This window comes from Nuphar pumila, chromosome 13, assembly GCF_984573655.1.
Source record: "Nuphar pumila chromosome 13, dmNupPumi1.hap1.1, whole genome shotgun sequence".
Taxonomy (NCBI): Eukaryota; Viridiplantae; Streptophyta; class Magnoliopsida; order Nymphaeales; family Nymphaeaceae; genus Nuphar; species Nuphar pumila.
Genome location: NC_143261.1, coordinates 1,674,929 through 1,688,023, shown reverse-complemented (window position 1 = coordinate 1,688,023; position 13,095 = coordinate 1,674,929). Strand labels below are relative to the sequence as shown.

Here is a 13,095-nt window from a genome sequence, read left to right as displayed (position 1 = left end):
TAACAGTATTGAGAGAAAGAGAGAGATGCATTAACAAACAGTTTAATGATATCTAATTCACCCAAAGATAACGTTGTTAGTGCATTTTAATTAAATTTAAAGCAGTCTTTCTTAGAAAAAATAAAGCAGTTAACTATCCCTATTTTTTTTTAAATCTTGGGGCTAAAACATAAATATCGATATAAAAACGCAATGTTTTGAAATTATTGTAGTAATTTAAAGTTTAAAATGGTGAGATAATATATCTTATTTTGTTAGAAAATATAGTCAATGTTTGTCACAATGAGGGTAACCTTGAGAAAGTATTGTGATTGTGATTGTGATTTACAAAATCACAAGATCTTATGAAAATTTAAAACGAAAAATGTCTGTAATGTACAACAAAATTGACACATTTTTCGAAAATTACTACAATTTCAAAAAATTGTCCATGTCCAAAACTGCAATTTTTCTGCTCTAAAATGGTTTTTTTTGCGAATTTCCTTCAGATATGTGAATTTTCTCTTTTATTTATAAATTTCCTTTCAAATCTATGAATTTCCTCCAATACATTTACAAATTTTCTCTCAAAACATGAGAATATGCTAATGTCCTCAAATATGTGATTTTACTCCCAAAATATGTGAATATCATACTATATTTTGTGATTTCTCCTTCAAAATCCCTACTTTTGAAGCGGCAATAAAGGCACCCATCACATTTTTGAAGTAGCGCTAAAGGATTTAGTAGTGCTTTTAAAGTGTTGCTAAATGCCCATCGTGCTTTTAAAGCATTGATAAAGGCTTTAATGACACTTTTGAAGTACTGTTAAATGCTAGTTTTTCTCAACAAACTATTTTTATTAAAAATTGCATAAAGAGAGGACGTTTGTAAATGTACGAGGACATTCGCAAATGTGAAAGCACGTAAGACATGAGGAAATTAGCATGCCTAAAAGGTGAAAATGTCCTTTTACAACCAAAAAGTTAAAAGGCTTTGGACGGAGGCAGATTTTAAAGTAGGGTTTTTCAAAAACGCATAATTTTGGTACAGTACCATCATTTTCTCGAATTAAAAAAACCTAGGGCATTGCAAAGAAACCGTGTGATCCACGTAAAAAAATGAGGTTGTTGAATGTAATGCCGGAAATAAATAGTTGTGCAGCTTGAGACTTGAGTGCTTTTTGATATTTATTTTTCCTTGCATCATTTTTAGCTTATAATCATTTCCTGATATTTTCTTGATTAAATATCTCACCAAAACTAAAGATATTTAAATCCTCCGAAAATAAACTTGTTTTTAAGCTTTGGTCACTGTTTCACCAAAAATAGATGACCGGGAGGCCCATATCTTTCCATTGCAAATATCACCCGACAAAAGTTATGATACATCAATAAACGTTTGGGCTTTGCTTGAAACCTCACCAAATTCAGCCGGTCATCTTCAAATCACACCTCGGTAGAATTCAAAGGGAACAAGTAGGGCTGGTAACTAACCACGAGGTGTGGTAGGTGGGGTCCTGTGTCAAGCTCAAGGCCCGGGATCAAACCCCTCTGTCACATGGGGCGGCTGATGTTCTGGTAGGGGTCCGCCTAACCCCAGCTTGCCTTTCAAAAAAAAAAAAAACTAAACAAACAGGGTATTGAAGCTTTCATCGCACCTAGCTGAGCAGGCTTGAGCTCATGAAACACCTGAGCTAAATGAGCCGAGCACCAAGCACCTCATTTTACAAAAGAATATCATAATTGAAAATAATAGAATTTAGACCCTAAACCTACTAAGGAAGTTCAAACTGGCTCTTTTACAAAATAAATAATCATTTCGAATTGTAAGGAATAAGATTTAAATCATTTTCAAGCCAAACACTTCAACCATTTTTCACTTTATCACATAAAATATATGCAAAATATATTTATTATTAATTAATGAGCCCAACATTGGTTGTTCGTGCTTCATGAGCTTTGACGAGCCTATTTTACGAGTTCGAACCTGCACTTTACGATGCGAACATGAGCAGAACCACAAGCGGCTCACCTCATTCCCAGCTCTAAGGAACAAGGAAGCCCACGATAAGTGGGTGTGGTGTGTGGCTCACAATACATCAGGTAGTAGGTCACCACAGCCAGGCAGCAAAAGCGGACCCACTCTTCAGAATTCTCACATATTTGCGGATAGAAAACCACACTTGTGTGGAGGCAATGCATCCTCAGCACCCACCTGTTGTCTCTCAGTCAATGTTGTCAGTATCGAGTGCATATAATACGTATCGGATATATTGGCAGAAAATCGATACGGCATTGCTTCTGAATTGGCAATTTTGTAATAAATATGAAAAAAATTGTTAAAAATTGATTTTTTAATATTATTTTAATAATTTTAACATGTGTTGCATTCTGATTGACACATAATGTTTATTATTATTTTTTAAGCCTATGAAGTGAGGTGCCCATAAAGTGAAAGACAACTAGGGGTGGCAATCGGGTCGGGTTGGCGTGTCAGCATACCTCAAACCGAACCCGACCCGTTTATTAAACGGGTCGGCTGTGGCAAACACGAACCCGACCCGTTTAATAAACGGGTAACCCGACACGACCCGCCAACCCATTTAATAAATGGGTTGGGTCGGGTAAACGGGTTTTCAGGTTCGCGGGTCGGATTGGCAGGTTGACGGATCGGGTTGGCGAGTCGGGTTGGCGGGTTGACCCACCCCGCCTAACCCGTTTATTAAACGGGTCAGTCGGGTTGGCGGGTTGGCATACCCCCAACCCGAACCCGACCTGTTTAATAAACGGGTTACACGGGTCGACCCGTTTATTAAACGGATTGGCTTAAGCCCAACCCGAACCCACCTAAGAGGCGGGTTGGCGGGTCGTGTCAGAAATTGCCACCCCTAAAGACAACAGCACCGTAGAGCCAAGTACTTCGCATGTGGCGTGTTAACTAAGATATAGTTTTTTCAATCAAAAAATCTGATTACAATTTGTAAACGTCGAAAATAGCATCATATCGTGCACTAGGCGGCAAAAAGAATGATGCCTTGAGCTGTAAGTACTAGACGAGTCACTCGAACGGATGATGGGAAACAAGTCGCTGATCTATCCAAGTAAAACTGAAAAGCACACCAGTGGTACAAATTCTCCTTTTTCTTATGCTTTCACGAATCCATCATACAAAGTTTGGTTAGCCTCGTCAATAAGGTTAATCTTAACAGCATTTGGGTCAATGCTTAATTAAACAACTCAAGAGAGGGAATTCAGGAATTAGTAAATAAAGATATTCGAGAAAGGTTTCCATCTATTATTGTAACACCTCGATTCAAGACCTCTCATGTCCTAGTTCATAAGTATTACTTTTCAAAATGAAGAATAAAATTTATTTTTTTTTTAAATTAGCATCATAGTTTCAATACATATCATAAACTCAATAAAATAAAGTCTAATCTTCATCTAGCTGCTTAAGAACACCCGCTAGAATAATAGTGACTCCAATCCATCTCTAATCAATCACCTAGAACCTGAAGTTATAATTATAAAAAAGAAGATGAATCAAAAACTTAAAAAAAAATATTTATAAACAACTACATATTTTAACTTACAACTATAGTTAGCTCTAAATTCCTAGTCTTAATTTAGTTTTACACAATATAACACACATGTTTGTTTCTTTTAAATCTCTCTTATTAATCCTCTCAAAACTCATAAGTTAGCACTCTGTACTAAATTTGTTATATCGATAATAACCTACTATGAGTGTAGCAATCCATGTAAAATACCTCAATTCTACAATGTTAGTCAAAACTATGAATCACTATTTGTAATCTCACAAGTCACGAGGCACTACAGCAAAAGAAGATATGTCGATAGCCAACCGAAGAGTCAGACTAGAGAATTATACTTGTTTTCCAAGGTTTGTGGTTCATGCTACATCCTAGTCTGCCTAAAGTCTCAATTATTGTGTGAAGCATAGTCTTTAGGATGTATTTAGCAACTCATTGCATTTTCACATTAATTACCTCGAGTTCACTATTTTCATTGTAATTTAGCTAAGTTTCTCAAGTTCTTTCAAAGGTTCTGATATTCACCAAAAGATCTAATCATACAAAAAAATCACTGGCGGGTCACACTTATGGTGGCTCTCACTCTTATGACCATCAGGTAGCTATTTTCATCTGTTATCTCTTCCAAGATTTATGAGATTAAGTCTAGCATACTAAATTGATTTAAGCCTTAAGCAAATGAATTGAAAAAATAAACTCCAAGGACTTTAGTACTCAATTCAGCTCTCTTGCATGTAGTTCTACATTTTTTATATGTATTTTTGTCTAAAATATCTTGGCTCTTTAACATGCAATTTGTATTAAGAACTTATAAATACATGAAATCATTTTTGGCATTACAGCAAACTTATATATATTTATTTTATCTTTCGTATAAATATAAAATACATTTTATAATGCAATTGTATCAAATACTTTATGTTCTCAAACATATATGATTTTATGTAAACAAACTCATACAAGTAACAAACAATATATATTATAAAATAAACATGTTTATAATATCTCTTACTTCAAAATGCAAAATATGCAGTTGAATCGCTTGTCGAGGGAGTAGGATTTGTTCAATACATAACAATTACTTAATTATGAAAATCATTTCTCACATTTGATAAAATTATTAAACTGCCCTTCTCAAGAATGATTTATCGATATTCATTTTTCTGTATCGTGTGTTTGACTGTGAAAATAGGATAATCAGATTTCTTTCTGTATTTCAAATTTAGCACACCAAAATTAATCTGATTTTGAGCTCAGAGTGAAAGGCTATCCACATTTTACTGAAGTAGGTAGACCAAAGGCAAAATGGTCATTTCACTCCTTGAACGAGTTTGGATCTTCCAAATCTTAAATTTCTCACTGACCTAACTCGGCACTAGTTTGGTCCAGGTTTAATCTGAATCAAACATTCCTTATTCAGTTATAGACTCCTAACTTAGATTCATATCCAAATCTATTTTATTATGGATCTTAAATTGGATAAAGATTCAATCTTTATTTCATATACTAGATCCGATACAACTGATCCAAGCCTTGGTTCAACAGACCAATGCAATATGAGTTTTGATCCAAACCTACTTCATTCTGGTTTGATCCTTGAATCAAAACCTAACCCAATCTCGAATTGGTCTAATAAAAATCCAAACTTAATCTGGTATGACTTTGCCCTACTAGATCCAATTTATGGTGAGAAATCATAATTATTTCGGTTTCCCCCAAAACTATATATATTATTTATTTATTTGTTTATATTATGCTTAGACTGCAGTATCTAACCCGGTTTGGATTGCACCCAAGACAAGGGCCCATGCTGACTCAATCTGGTCAAACCAGTTGGTCTTAAAGCCCAAAAATTGAGACATCTTCCACTCCTTTGACTAGACTCGGTCTGGGTGTACTAAACTCAATCTGGTTACACCCAGACCGAGTCTGTCTATCCAACTACCCCAGACACTCTCTGTTTCATTTTTCTTGTGACATCGATCTGCTTAACCAGTCGTGACTCGGTTCGAGTGATCCCGAACCAAGTTGGTCCTGCTAACAAACCAGAACAGAGAGATCTTGCTCTCTGTCGTTTCCTTCAAACTTGACTCGGTCTTAGCATAAGCTTGGATCAAACTAGTCCGAGGGGGCTAGTGCCTTCTGCCTTGCACAACTGACCCAATTCGGTCTGGAAGGATCCAGACCGAGGCGGTCAGCTTCTCAGGCCAAGACATCGACCTGGCTCCGTCCAAACAGCGTCAGTCCATCCTACCTTGGGCTTCCAGACCGAGGTGGTCAGCTTCTCAGGCCGACCTGGCTCAGTCCAGCGTTACAACTTTATACAAAACTTAGAAAGAGAGAACAAAAAACAGAAACTCAAAAAAAAATCTGGGGGCTCCAAACTCCAGACCAGTGAGTGTTTACGCGCGTTGCCTACTGCCTTTTAACATCCAGAGCCAACTCTAACTCTCATGCCCAGAAGCACAAGAGAGAGAGAAAAAAGACGGGGACTCATTTACAAGGAAAATGTATGTACACGCACAGAGAGACGAGACAGTACGCCTTCACAGAGCCTTTTCTGAGGGATGCGATTCATTCAAGAGAGATCTGCAACAGAGCCCTGCTCGCCTCCGTTTGAGGCCCAAAGAACAAGATTTAACGATAATGAAGGCGGTGTGAGGGTTTTACGATCTAAAACCCTAGAATTCCACAAAGCAAGGAAGCGAAGGAGAGAGAAAGAGGGAGAGACGCCGAGACTTACTCAAGACTTGCTCTGAGGAGAACCGTCTAGAGACTTCCTTGCAGAGCATCTTGCGCATCAGGTCCTTGGCCGCGGGCGAGATCGAGTGGAAGGTCCGAGAAGGGAACCTCAGGTTATCCCGGAGGACGGACTCGTAGATCTCGGCCGCCGACTCGCCGTAGAAGGGAGGGACCCCACTGAGGAGAATGTAGATGATGACCCCGGCGCTCCAGACGTCCACCTTCTCGTTGTACTCCTTCCCCCTGAGCACCTCCGGCGCCACGTAGTACGGCGTCCCGACGATCTCCTTGAGCCCCTTCCCTTCGAGGACGCAGTCGGCCGATCCGAAGTCGGCGAGCTTCAGCCGGTTCCGGCCATCGAAGATGACGTTGTCCGGCTTGAGGTCGCGGTGCACGACACCCAGACGGTGGCAGTGCGCGATCGCCTCCATCAGCGGCGCCATCACGGTCGCCGCCTCCGGCTCGGAGAGCGCCCGCTTGGAGACGCGCTCGAAGAGGTCGGGCGAGGGGCAGAGTTCCATCACGAGGTGGAGCGACACCTCGTCCTCGTAGACGGCGCGGATATGGACGACGTTCGGGTGGCCGACGACGAGCTGGTGGACTTTAACCTCCCTCTCGAGGCATTCCCGATCGACGGCGTCAGTTATCGCCCTCTTGTCGATGGTCTTGCAGGCGAAAAACTCGACGGAATCCGGCCGGACGCAGCGGAACACCTTCCCAAACCTCCCCCGCCCGATCTCCTCCAGCAGTTGGTAATCTCTCCCCAAACTCTCGCTCATTTTTCTCTCTCCTTACTTCTCTTCCCCCTGCTCCTCTTCCATCCTATTTTTTCTCTCTTTCCTCGATTTCACCGCTTTGCTGGGGAACTCTTTGCCTTCTCACACCTGTATTTATAGAAGGAAGAGGGAGCATCTTTCAGCCCAAATTCCAAAACTTCGTAATTGGTTTGGATTTTGGATAAAGGTCGGGTGAAGTTGGGAGACATCCCTTTCCCCATTTTTTTGGGCCAGCTGGGCAAGCCACAGCCGTTGATTATATGACAAGACGACCCCGATGTTTTTTCACACTCTTGATTCTTGAAATATCTTAACCTCCTTTTAGAATTTTACCTGCACCTGGAGGCCGGTTAACCCCTATACCCTAATGTCTAAACTAACCCGGGTTCATCCTTTTTTATATCAATCCGGAATTCGGATCGTGAATATTTGGATCCTATGACCAGATATGGACATGGTTTAGTTGTTATCTTATACAAACGAACAAATATCTATATATATATATATATATATATATATATATATAGTTTTTTTATTTTTGATAAGCAAGCTGGGGTTAGGCAGACCCTACCAGTTCATTAAAATGAAGGAAATAACGTACAGGGCTTGGGCTGCCTATATGACTTAAAGCCACTGGATCTGATATATTGGAGCATGAAGTCATATCTGGATCAGGTAGCAACAACTGAAGACTGCAACATTCCTCTGTTCTTTGATCAGAGCCCGTCGGTGGTAATTGCCCCTAGCATGGTTTCTCAATAAAAATACCCATCTCGTGTTGTCGTGGGAATACATTTTTCTTTTTTCTTTTAATGTAAGCTGGGGTTAGGCAGACCCCTACAAGTTATACTACTATACCATTGGGTTTTGAACCTGCAACGTTCCAACACAAGGTGTCCTGCACTAGCTGTTCCTACCAGACAACCGGAGCCCCTGTTGATATTTTTCTCATAACTAATACCATAGATCTGATCTACATGTTTTTATTAGTGAGATTCAGCGTTTGTTTAGCAAATGACTTGTATATAGGTTTTTCTGGCCATCAAAAAGTCAATGCCTATGAATGCATTGTTTTTTTTTTCACTCATAAAATCTTATTTTTCATAAAAAAACGTGTCAATTCCTACTGAATCAAGCTTGTTCAGTGCTTCTATGAAGTTAGATTGAGTCAAAACAACTTGTGAGACCCCCAACTCAATTAATTGTAAGTACAATCAATTGTAGCAAATAAATATAATAGAATAGTTAAAATATGATTTAGGTAGTGCTTCTCTAGTCTTTAATCTTTTCTTCTTCTTCTTTTTCTTTTAAGGCAAGCTGGGTTAGGCAGACCCCACCAGTTATTATTCATTCGTACAAGTGGGGTTTTGAACCTGAAACGTCCATGCACAGACATCTCCTACCAACCACGCGGAGCTCCAAAACTCTAGTTCCCTTAAACAAGATCAATTAGAACAAAGTTTTTGCTTTAATATGACTTACTGGCGAATGACCCAGTCAAAACCCACCAAAATTTGAGATCATCACATCTTTGAAGGGCTAAGAAGAGTTTGAATCAGACTCAAGGTAGCAATAGTGTGCCACATCCTTCCTTCACCATAGAACTTCCCTGGTTTTAACTAAAATGAGATGGACAAATGTTAGCCGTATTGCACAAGTATCTTCTTACTTTTAATTTGCTTCTTTAATTAATGAGAGGTTCTTTAAAAAAAAAAAAACTCAGACTGATATTTGACTTGTTTTCTCAAAAGTAGTTAAGCCACTTTTCTGCCAAAAGTATATATATAATTGAAAAGACAAACATAACTTTTAAAGAATAATAAAAGTTACATTATTCATTTTAGCTTGTTAAATGAAGACTTTTCTTTGACTTGAAAAGTTTATATTTTTCAAAGTACCACCACCTTGGACCAAGTTTTTAGTAATTTCAATCAATTTGATTAGTATTGCTCAATTGGATTCGAAGGTTCCCCCACGGCTAGGCCTGTCATTGTTGCGCCCTGACCTGGGTCATATGTGGGTCTGCGTCCATCAGATTGGATTTTGATTAAGATCTGAGTTGGATCAGAACCCAAACTGAGTTTGAAAGTAATCCAATTTATTAAATCCAAATCAGCTCAAACCCACATCCGAAACTTATTCTAAATATCTGAATCCGAAAATAATGTATCAGATTCAGTTATGGTATCTGGTTATATCGGGCCTGTTCCCAGCCCTAGTCATCAAGTCATAACTCATAACATGCGTCCTGGATCGGGTCCAACAGAGATCCATACTACCCTTGGTCATATTCTTCCACGATATTGCGCCCTTTCTAGAATCTTCCAATTAGCTCAGGTGGAACTCCCACGTGAGGTGCCTACATGGAAAGTCTCTTCTTTTTCAGCTTACGAACCACGTGACTCCCACGTGGGAATAGGAATCTGACGTGGATTTGCAAAATGGTCACCTCCTCATCATTCGTGTCTCCCTCTTTTTAAATATTTTATTATTTTCATTAAAAAGAATTTCTCAATACAATATACGTGGATATATGCATTAAAAGTCAGGTGGCTTATGTATAAGGCCACGAGCGTGTATAAGTGGACGGGCTTATTGAATATTGTATGCTAGTGTGGCGTTCGATGCTAAAATTCAAAATTTGCGCCTCCTTGTCCGGTCAAGGACAATGAGGATCTTCCTTCCTTTGGTGGAGCTGTGTAATCGAATAACTTTGTAGGTAGGGATGCACAACGAGCGGAGATAGATAGGACTAGACTCGTTTAATCTTGGCTCGAACTAGTTGAAAAAATAAATGAGTCATGCATTCAGGATAGGTACAAATAAACAAGCTGAGCTTGAACAAACAGTCCAGCTTGAATAAGCTTGGTTCACAAAGTTATAAAAAAAATAGATTTTGAAGGATAAAAAATAAATATCTCTTTAAAACGGAAGCATAAAAGCGGATCATTGAAGCTCATCTTGCTCAACGGATGTGTGCCCTCACTTGGAGAGAACGACGAATCCATGAATCTAAGTGCTCCACGATGAACTGTCACTACAAAGATGACTTCACCGTCTTCTTCTTCTTCTTGTTCAAAACGTGCACTCACTGTGCACAAGATCTCTCTCCTTGTCTCACTGTGCACACTGCTCTCTCTCTTTGTTGTGATATCTCTCTCACACGCACAGTGCTCAAGTACCCTCTCCTCTCTGTTTTTTTTTTGTTTGTGATATCTCTTTTTTCAGGTAAAAGAGGAATAAGATGAGAAGATGAGGAGGTGGGTGGTTTCCAAACCGCTCCCTCCTAAAATGGTGGGCCGGGTCCGAATCTCGCCCATCATGGGCGGACCCGGTACCCAACTCAACATTCTCTCACTCGCACATGATGGGAAGATATCTTAAAAGAAAGAACACCATATGTGTTCAAATGGTGAATAACATTGGGTATTCATACTGGCAAATAGACTGTGCGACCCATGAGCGTAGGGAATGAAAGCATATTATGTATCGGTTAGTGTAACATAATAGCCTAAACTTGTAAAAATAAGATGACACAAGGTATATCTGCACAAGCCAAGTAAGAAGCTCATTGTGTTCTACATCAAATACATTTTTCACATTCTAGCATATTGAATCCCTCTGCACATAATTATAGTGCCAAGTTATGCCAGACAAGGTCTTCTATTATGTCACATGTTTAATCATAAACCCAACATCTCCAGGATGTAGTAAAATAAGCTAGCTTTTAACATGTGCATAATCTGAAAATGTCAAATGATCTTCTTTTCTAACACTCATTCTTTAAATCAAGATAAGTTGCTTTCTCAGACATGTCCTTTTAGACCGAATCAGACATGGCCTTAAGCAACGTGCTAAAGTAGCAACACTCATCTTTCTCCTTAAAATAAGGTCAAAAGTCAATAAGGACACTAAAGTATATATATATATATATCAATGACTCACACAATGAAGAAGCAGGGATCATTCTTCATTTCCTTTTATGGTCGACTTATATTTATGGTGTGACATACGTGGTATGACTCACGTATTACGACAAGACTATCTCACTCTAATGAGTGTATGCATACACCATAAATTCTTTTGCCGTACAGTCAGTTCCTCTCAAAGAAACTAACTTGAATCCTTCAGGATGCACATTCTCATGCAATGTCTATCCAAGTCCTCAGATCTAGTCAACCAGGTTACTCTTAACATTTAGATAGCAAGGTCGATCTCTCCATATAGTTAAATATACATGAGACCTCATCCTAACCCAGTTAGGGCGATGTATCTCATATACGTATATATGGCAGATATCATAACTCAGTGTACTCTCACTTTTTTAAGTTATTAACACATGATATCCCCAAAATCTGACATGCTTATTAATTTAGCAACCCTGAATTTTGTTACATCTCGATCACAAGCAGTGTTTGAGGCGATAAATTTATGTGAGAAGATTTATCTCAAACCTGGTAGCATACTCATATAGATGTGTAACATGCTATACAATAATCATAAAAAGAAATATGAATAACATTAGCATATCAAATCTTACAAATACCCATATATTTTACATGTTTAACATAAGAATCTCTATTAATCAGCTTAGTCAAGGGATTTGCCACCATATCTTGGGTATTAACATATGCCAAGGCAACCTTGCCTTTAGATACAATATCACGCATATACTTGCATCTTGTGTCTATATGTTTGGTTCTACTGTGAAACTTAGGATCTTTAGTAAACACAATTACTGCTTGATTATCACAGAATAAAGTCACTGACAGTTTTGCATCAGAAGTGACTCTCAAATGTTTGATAAATTTTCTTAACCATACACATTCTTGCACTGTCAACGAGCCTGCAACAAATTCAGCTTTCATTGTGGAGAAGGCTACACATGTTTGCTTCTTGCTACACCAAGATATAGCACCATTATTTATCAAGAACACATAGCCAGACGTAGACTTATGCTCATCAGGGTCCCCGCCCCAATCTGCGTCTGTATAGCCTATTACACGCATGTTACCACCATGATAGCAAAGAACTGAATCTGATGTGCCTTTAAAATATCGCATAATCCTCTTGACAGCTTTCCAATGCGTTTGTCCTGGATTATTTTGATATCTACTCACCAACCCTACTGGATAACATATGTCGGGTCCACTACAAGAAAAACGTTAATTGGCAAAAAAAATTTACGAGGGATTTTTTTCATCGCAAATTTGTGACAGATTAGCTAGAGAAAACTAGTCGTCGCCAAAATTAGAAGTAGCGACGGAATTAGTGATAGAATTTTTCCATCACAAAATTTGTCACTAATTAGCGATGGATTCATGACGACAAAATTCTATCGCAACTTCGCGACGGATGAGCGACATAATTTTTTGTCTCGAATCCGTCTGTAATTAGCCATGGATTTTGTGATAGAAAAAATCTGTCGCTACTTTTCAATTTAAATTGGCCCATCTAGGGCGCCAAATTCTCCCTCCCTCGCTCTCTCTCTGATTACCCCAACAATAACATTCTCTCTATCTCTCTTATCTCTCAAAATTTTCCCTCAAACCCGAAATCATTTGCTTCTCTCATTTTGATCGAGCAAAGAGAACCCATTAATTAGCACCCATTGTAGTGAGAGCAGAGAAGAATTTTATGGAGGGGAAGAGAAAGAGAGTTGCCTTCGTATTGATCGACGATCTTGGGGACGATTCCTTGCCCATGCTCGGTTACAAGATCCCGCTTGAAGAGGCATGCACTCCCCATTTGGATGCCATCGCCTCTGCTAGCGTCAATGGATTGATGGACCATGTTGAGCCCAGCTTGGCCTGCGGAAGTGACACTGCCCACCTCTCCCTTCTCGGTTACAACCCAAGAGTTTATTACAGAAACAGAGGGGCCTTTGAATCGATGGGTGCCGGTTTGGCAATGTCCCCTGGTGATATTGCATTCAAGGTATCCACTTCTTTTTTCCTATACCTTCTCTGTTTGTTGGCTTTGAGGATTTGTTTGTGGTAGAATGTGAAGAATTTGGTATTGAAGGGTCTCTTTTCTTTTTGT

General features: G+C 39.2%; 1 pseudogene across 1 annotated transcript; it reads right to left on the bottom strand.

Moving 5' to 3' along the window:
- Positions 1-6,174: 6,174 nt before the first annotated feature.
- On the bottom strand, positions 6,175-7,111 carry LOC149817462 (phosphoenolpyruvate carboxylase kinase 2 pseudogene; annotated as a pseudogene). The gene has a single exon (XR_016427059.1). The product of XR_016427059.1 is annotated as a phosphoenolpyruvate carboxylase kinase 2 pseudogene (transcript).
- Positions 7,112-13,095: the final 5,984 nt, after the last annotated feature.